We start from the raw sequence: 7,325 nt of genomic DNA on the forward strand, positions 1-7,325 counted from the left end.
TTCTGGGGGCCGGGTGTGTGGCACCCTAAGATTCCTGCAAGTGGCCTGCAGGATGAATGGCATCTGGCACTTTTGCTTTGCTGAAGTGGACTGGATGTGGTCAAGGAGTGCTCTCTACCTGCACATATGAGGTGCACATAATTTTCATAGTGAACGAGGGGCTCCATGGCGTGGCTGGTGTCCATGTTGTTCCCAGCCTAGGGTGGACTCAAGAAAGTGGAAGCCGGGTGAAGCTCCAGAAGTAGGCCTGGAACTCTTTCCATACCCTCTTTCACCTGGTTTGCCCCTTTAGAGGCATCTGGGATCCCTGCAGGCTGACCATTCTAGCGCTGCATTTCCAATCTGCAGATAAGACCTGAGTTGTGATTTTGAACTACTCTGTGGAGACAAGTTCCATTGGCCCTACACTCATTTTCTTTAGTACAAGAAATTCTAACATTAGTTTTGTCAATAAAGAACAGATCTTTTATATTCTGTAAATATAATTTTAATCATTGTGTTACATATTTGTCTAAAAATGAATTTGAGTATTTTATCATTTGTGAGCTTTTCATTGATGGAGCCTATCAAGAATTTGAAAGGATCCTCATTAAAAGTTTTGATTATTTCTGTACAGTCATTTGATCAATTGTGTAATCATTTCCAGTATAAAACCTGATATTAAAAAATATGTTTCTAGAAGCAAACTCCAATTTCTCATTAAAACATTGGAAAGAGTTTTATTTGGAAGTTATACACAAACTCAATATTTAATATATTCTCTAGCACTTTGTATTTTTTATCATAATTATACTTTATAAAGAATCTGTAATTAATTTTTAGACACCTCTCAATGAATCTGCATGAGGTCTATGAGGGAGTGGAAGAAGAATTGGCCTTTTGGCACCAAATGGGACATTTCTGAAGATGTGTGATTTCTGAGGTCAGAGGGTTTTTTTTTTTTTTTGCTTGGTTGGTTCTTTCTTTCTTCTTTTTCCACCTAGAAACCACAGTCACAAGCAACCCCAGTTTTGGAGGCCACTACTGTGCCTCCCCCAGTAGCAGTACAGAGGAATGGGTCCCCCCAAGGGGACACTGACTGTGTCTGGGCTAGAAATGCCACTCCCCCAGACTTCCATGAGCACAGCTATCGCATGGGACATAGGAGCCAACCACCATGACAGTGATCACATGGGCCAGCTATGGCGTAGACACAATCGCCTAAGAAGGGTTTGCTCTTGAGGGGCCCTTCCTTGGAGCACACCTGATCATTGCAGACTCCAGGCAGAAAGTGCCCGTTCCTTACACCTGCCTTCCTGAACATCGACCACTCAATGCATGCAGAATGTGGGGGCCTAGATGGTTACCCCACACGACATGTCTAATCTGTGCACCAGGAGATTTGTTGGTGCTGGAGGAAGAGGATCTGGCTTGAGTGGAAGGCAGGAGTCCTGGTCCTGGCTTCCTTACTAGCTGTGTGACCTTGACCTCCACCTCCTCAGTTAGTCTGCCTAGACTCCAGGTTCCACATTGGTGACCAAAAGTCATTAACACTTGCTTTGCTGGATTGTAAGGAGCAAATGAGTAAGGGCGTCTAAAAATCCTTTGCAAACTAAAAAGTGCTGTGAACATGGAGGGGTTGTGATCATTGCTATTAGGAAAAGCAGGACTCCATGATTCCTGCTGAACCACAGGGCTCACTGCAAACCCCGTGGGCACAGTTCCACAGCTAGAAGCACACGGGTTCCGCTGGCAATGGCAGTGCGGTGAGGGAGACTTGGCTGGCAGGGGATGGCTTCTGCTACAGGATCCAGCTCCAAATTAGTCTCGTGTAACACACTAGAGCCTCATACTTTCATTCACTAAACAAACATTTACTTATTTATTTTTAAATAGCTTTTCTTCTTTTTCCCATCCCAAGAATAATACGTGCTTATTCTGGAACATTGAGAAATACAGATATGCTGAAAGAAGAAAATGAATAGTCACTCCGAATCCTACTGCCATGAACAAATTTCCTGGGCACACACACACCTCCCCACACTTCTTCAGATACATTTCAGAACATAGTTATGGCATATATATATATATATATATATATATATATATATCTGGTTGTTTTGTGATCTTTTAAATAAATTCACAAGCTCTCCTACAATATCATCAAATCACTCTCTGGCCATCTGTACCATTAAAGGTTCAGTAATGTCTACTGGGGTGCAGAGCCCTGAGAAAGCCCCTCTCTGTCCCCATCCTGCAGAGGCAATCAGATCCCACCCCACCCTCCAGCCTAGGAGATGGGATCTGCTAAAACACAGGACAGGAGGCACCAGGAAGGAGAAATCTTCTTCCAGAATAGTGAACAAGAAAAGCACCCTGGAGGAGAGGTCTGGCTTAGACCCAAATAGATGGACTGGATTGAACTATGGGGAAATGGGGAAGGAATTCTGGGAGTCAGGAAGAACATGTTAGGGGAATATGTGAAAAATGATAAAAATTACACCATGTTCTTGATGCTTGTGTGGAAGTTGGCCAAAGGAGTGGGCATCAGTATAGGTGAGTTAAAACTTGTTATCCCACTCAAAAAACTCTTTTAGGGTGGGTTATACAGGTGACCTTGGGCAAGTCACATGAACTCAAAATGTTAAATAAAGCAGGAAAGGCTTGACGATTTCCTTCCCAGTTCACATTTTACAGGAGCATGGAGGGCCAGAGCAGCCAGTGACTACCCACTATGACACAGCAGCTGTCGGAGGTGAAGCTGGATTTGGGTGGACTGCTTCAAGCCAACAGCCAATTATTCATAAAAGTTCACCCAACCTTTGGCACAGACCTATACTCCCAGAAAAAGCTCGTTAAACTGAACTGAGCCAAGCTCACTCATAACCAGCCCAGCCTTGCAGCGTGTCTTGGGGAAGACATCAAGATGAACAAATATGCCATGCTTCCCAAGACCCACCTGTGGGACACTCCAAAGGTAGTGCTCATTTCTCTTCACTCCCACTCCATCTGGGAGGAGGGTACCTGTGTGAGTTAGGGTCTTTTGGTTAAAAGAAACCAGTCCCCTCAAACTGCTTCACATGGAAAGGAGTTTTTTGTAGAGACACATAAAATTGTCTTGGGAACCAAGGATAGGAACCACTGGGTAGTCAGACCCCACAGGAACTGGAGCTCAGAATTGAAAAACTATTAGGAGGTGTTACGCTTTGGATATGAGTTGCCCTTCCCCAAAGCTCCTGTTAAGACAAGAATGTTTGAAGGTGAAAATGATTAGATCAAGAGAGCTGGAACCTAATCCTTCCACCAGGGTTTGAAGACTGGGTGGTAACTGGAGGCAGGTGGGGTGTGGCTGGAGGAGGTGGTACATCTGGGGGCGTGGCCTGGAAGAGTGCATCTTCCTGTGTCCCCCCCTCCTGCTCCCTGGCTGTTCCATACCGAGCTGCTTTCCCTTGCCATGCCCTTGTGGCATGATGTTCTGCCTCACCCTCCACCCCCAGAGCTATGGAGTCAGCTGATCAAGGACTGAGACCTCTGAAACCCTGAGTCCCCGATAAACTTTCCCTCATCTAAATTTTTCTTGTCAGGTATTTTAGTCACAGTGATGTAAGAGTTGAATGAGGGCTGGGGATACAGCCCTGGGTTCAATCCTCAGCACCAAAAAAACCCAAAACAAAACAAAAAAAAGGTTGAATGAAACAGGTCAAAGTAGCTCTGCCTTTTTTCTGGACTCCAATCTCTCAGGCTAAGTATCCATCCAGCTAAGCATGCCTCTGACCATCCATGAAACCATCCACCTAACATCCCCCTCCTTCCCTCCTTCCCTCTCTCCCTCCCTTCCTTCTTTCCATCCAAACTTTCCGGGAACCTGTGCCTCCAGTGAGCCTCTGCCGGGGGCCAGTACATACTATGGTGTTGGCACAAACGAGCGAGCACAATCTTTGTGCTTAAGGAGCTCACAGCTGAACAGAAAATTGCTGTCATGGTTATTCATGACATCCCTTGGACAGCATTGCTGTGAGCCAGGTTGGGGCACTGGGGATGCAGAGATGAGCAAGGCACCCACATTCCTCCATAGGAGGTCACGGTCCAGGGAGGGGGACTCATGGATACAATCATACTACAATCTGATTGGTGCTAAAAAGAGAAATTGATTGGTTGATTAATTGATATTCTGCCTTGTTCCACAAAAGATTTAAGATTTAAAGATATGTAGATTGAGACTCTGGGATGTATATCAATGTGGAACTATTTTGTGATTGTATGGTTGGGGTCAGAGGGCTGGAGCATACCCTTATGGATGGGAGTGGGGTTTTCACAAAAGGAAATGAAAATGTCCATTGTCAGCCTTCTAAGAAAGATGTCATTCCTGCTGCAGGAAATGAGGACTTTGGTAAGCAGGCCTTAGTTGGCAATGAGAAAAAGACTTTCTGTCTGAGCTGCTGAGGGTAGTTTGTTCTGGAATTTGTGGTGTGGAGATGCCTAGAATATTCCTCAAGGTGGGGGTGGGTGGGTGGAGGGTGAGGGTCCCTGGACCATGTGGAGACCAGCCAGGGGAAAGGCCCAGAGCCTGTCCTGAAGGAGGTTCTAGGGCAGGTCTGTGCCCAGGGCCAGCCTTGTCCCTGGGGTACCTGTTCTTCATTACACAGTGACCTTACACTTGGCACCCCTAAGAAGCAAGAGGAGCACTATTATGAGGTGTGCTCAGACTGTAGGAATAAATGAGGGCGTTTATCTACTTGCTTGTCACAAACTCCTCAGTAATGTGTCTTTAAAAGTTACAGACTGGCCTCTGTCATTTGGGGGAAGGGGGATAGAATAGAAAAAGAATTTGCTCATGCTTGAGGCCCATGAAAATATTTGATTTTGGAAGAAATTATTGACTCTGAAATGCAAAAAGAAAACTGCAAGACAAATGTAAGAAAGGAGAAGGTGTTTAATGAGATGTCTATAAACCAACTATTAGATCAACTTCGTTAGGGGCTAAATGCTTGACATTTGAAATCAGTCTGCAGATTTGATTTTTCTTTTCTCAATCCTGAAGAATACTCAATGATTGCTGAGAAATCATAGCTGAAGATAAATCATTTGCTCACAGCCAAATCATTTCAAAAGTCAAATTATAAAAATCTTCTCAAAATATTTTTATGGCATGAAATTACTGAGTGAAGTATACAGAGGAGTCAATATATGTGTCTGGGGTGAGCCTTTCAGAAGTCAGCGCACCTAGAAGCAATGAAGGAAAGTTCTTACAAGGTTCCGATGACAGGCAAGGCCAACATGGCACAAAACTCAGAGGGCATCATTCACATCATGGGCTATGTGAATGGCATCAGGGAGTTATGCAGTACACAATTTACACAACTGTACAAGGTGATCCTGGACACAGGGTTGGGTGGGGTTCTATTTCAGAGATCAAAGAATGGGTAACACTGGGTGGGGCAGACTCCAGGGAGGTTAACTGTGCCCAGAATGCAGTGGGTGCTGAGACAAGGAGGGTAAATGCTTCAAGCATTAGAAATGGGTCTTGTGGCTGGGGTTGTGGCTCAGTGGTAGAGCACTTGCCTAGCATGTGTGAGGCACTGGGTTTGATTCTCAGCACCACATATAAATAAACAAAATAAAGATCCACTGACAACCAAAAAAGAAAGAAATGGGTCTTGTGTCACTGCTTGCTTGCCGTTCCAGCCCTGTGCATAAGGAGCTGAAGTCAGAGGTGGTGACTATGACAAGCATCACAGCAGTAACCAGAAAGAGTGCAATGTGGGGACAGGGGCAGGAGGGCGAAGGTAATCCCAAATGAAAGGACCGGGAGGCTGTATAATAAGGGCAGGTGAACGCTGAGCCTTGGAGCACTGTAGGAATTTATTCAGGCAGAGAGCCAGGTGGCCAGCCTAGGATACAGGGCACTCTGGGGGGTCCCTGGGGTGCTCTGCCAGCCTGCTCCTCTGACCCTTTCCCTGCTGAAAGATGTCAGCCATCAGGTGCTGTTAAACTCCAGCTGGACAAAACCCACTGGACAGGAGAGTGGGGCAGGACGTGGCTGGAAGAAAAGGTGTTCAGAGGGCTCCGACCTTTTCTCTGACACAGCTCCAGCCTTGGCAAAGTATACGGCTGCAGGGGGGCACCCTGGAACTGCCTCTCCCCAAGGGTTTCCAGCTCAAGGGTAACTTCCCCCCCTTTTTTGTCATAAAACAGCTTCCTTGTTTACTATAAATCTGTAAAACTGCTCCTGGAGGCGGGAGAGCGTGCAGGTGTTTAAAGGAGCGACTGCAAGGAGAGCCGGCATTTGGACGAGGAATTGCTAACCCAGCTTCAGCACCACACAGGGCCAGAGGTGACCGTGGCCAGCCCCTATATGAATAAGGAAACTTTTATCCCTCTTCTACCAAAGAGGAATAAAGGCAAAGAGGTTAAATGCTTTCTTCAAGTCACCCATGATTATTGGAACCAGAATCTCAATCTCAGTCTGTCTGGAGTAGTGGTGGAGGTGACATCTGGGCCAGATTTGATTGTCAGGAGGATTTGAACTTGCTAGGATGGGAAGGGGTTGGGATGAACAGAGGTGGATAGCAGATGATAACGATGGAACGCTTTGAAGCCAGGCTGGGTGTTTCAGTGGTTTACTTTATTAGCCCAGTTGATACAATATTAGGTATGATTCATCCCTGTCACGCTTGATAAAAACTGAGGCACAGAGAAGGCAAGTGGCCAATCCAAGGTAACACACCTACAAAGTGTCACAGCTGGGTCTCAAACCCAGGAAGCCTTGCTTGGGGCCTCCCTTCAGCCACTGGCAATAGAGCCACTCATGGGTGAAGGACCGCACACTTGCTAAGTGCATTTCATGAATTGTTGCATAAAACACCAAAGATAGGGAGGACTGGTGCTACCATTTTACGTATGCAAACACTGAGGATCCGACTGGGTACTGAGCTGGCTCAGGGTCCAGCTCTGCCTCCCCTCCTGAAAGCCATTTCGCAGGGCTCCCACTTCATTGAGAAAAGCCCCGCACTTCCCACAATTCCACCTTCCCAGATCAATCGCTCCTCAGCTTGCCACGAAGGCCCATGTCACCACTAGATTAGTTTTAAGGTTTTCAATAATTCTGTGCAGAGACAGAGCAGCATAAAGCAAAGCTAAAAATATCATTTTTCTGTAGCTGTCATAACAACATTTGGGCTAATTGATTCTCAATAGAATAATGACATCCAGTATGTAGTGAGAAATATTCATGAAGAGATCTGTGAAATCCTCGAGGTGCCGGGCTGCGCCGGCAGCCCAGGACAGCTCGGGACCGTGTCCGCCTAGACGGCGCGTGCGCCAGGCTGCTGCACGTGGTGGGCGAG

The sequence above is a fragment of the Marmota marmota genome, unplaced genomic scaffold, assembly GCF_001458135.2.
Source record: "Marmota marmota marmota unplaced genomic scaffold, marMar, whole genome shotgun sequence".
Taxonomy (NCBI): domain Eukaryota; kingdom Metazoa; phylum Chordata; class Mammalia; order Rodentia; family Sciuridae; genus Marmota; species Marmota marmota.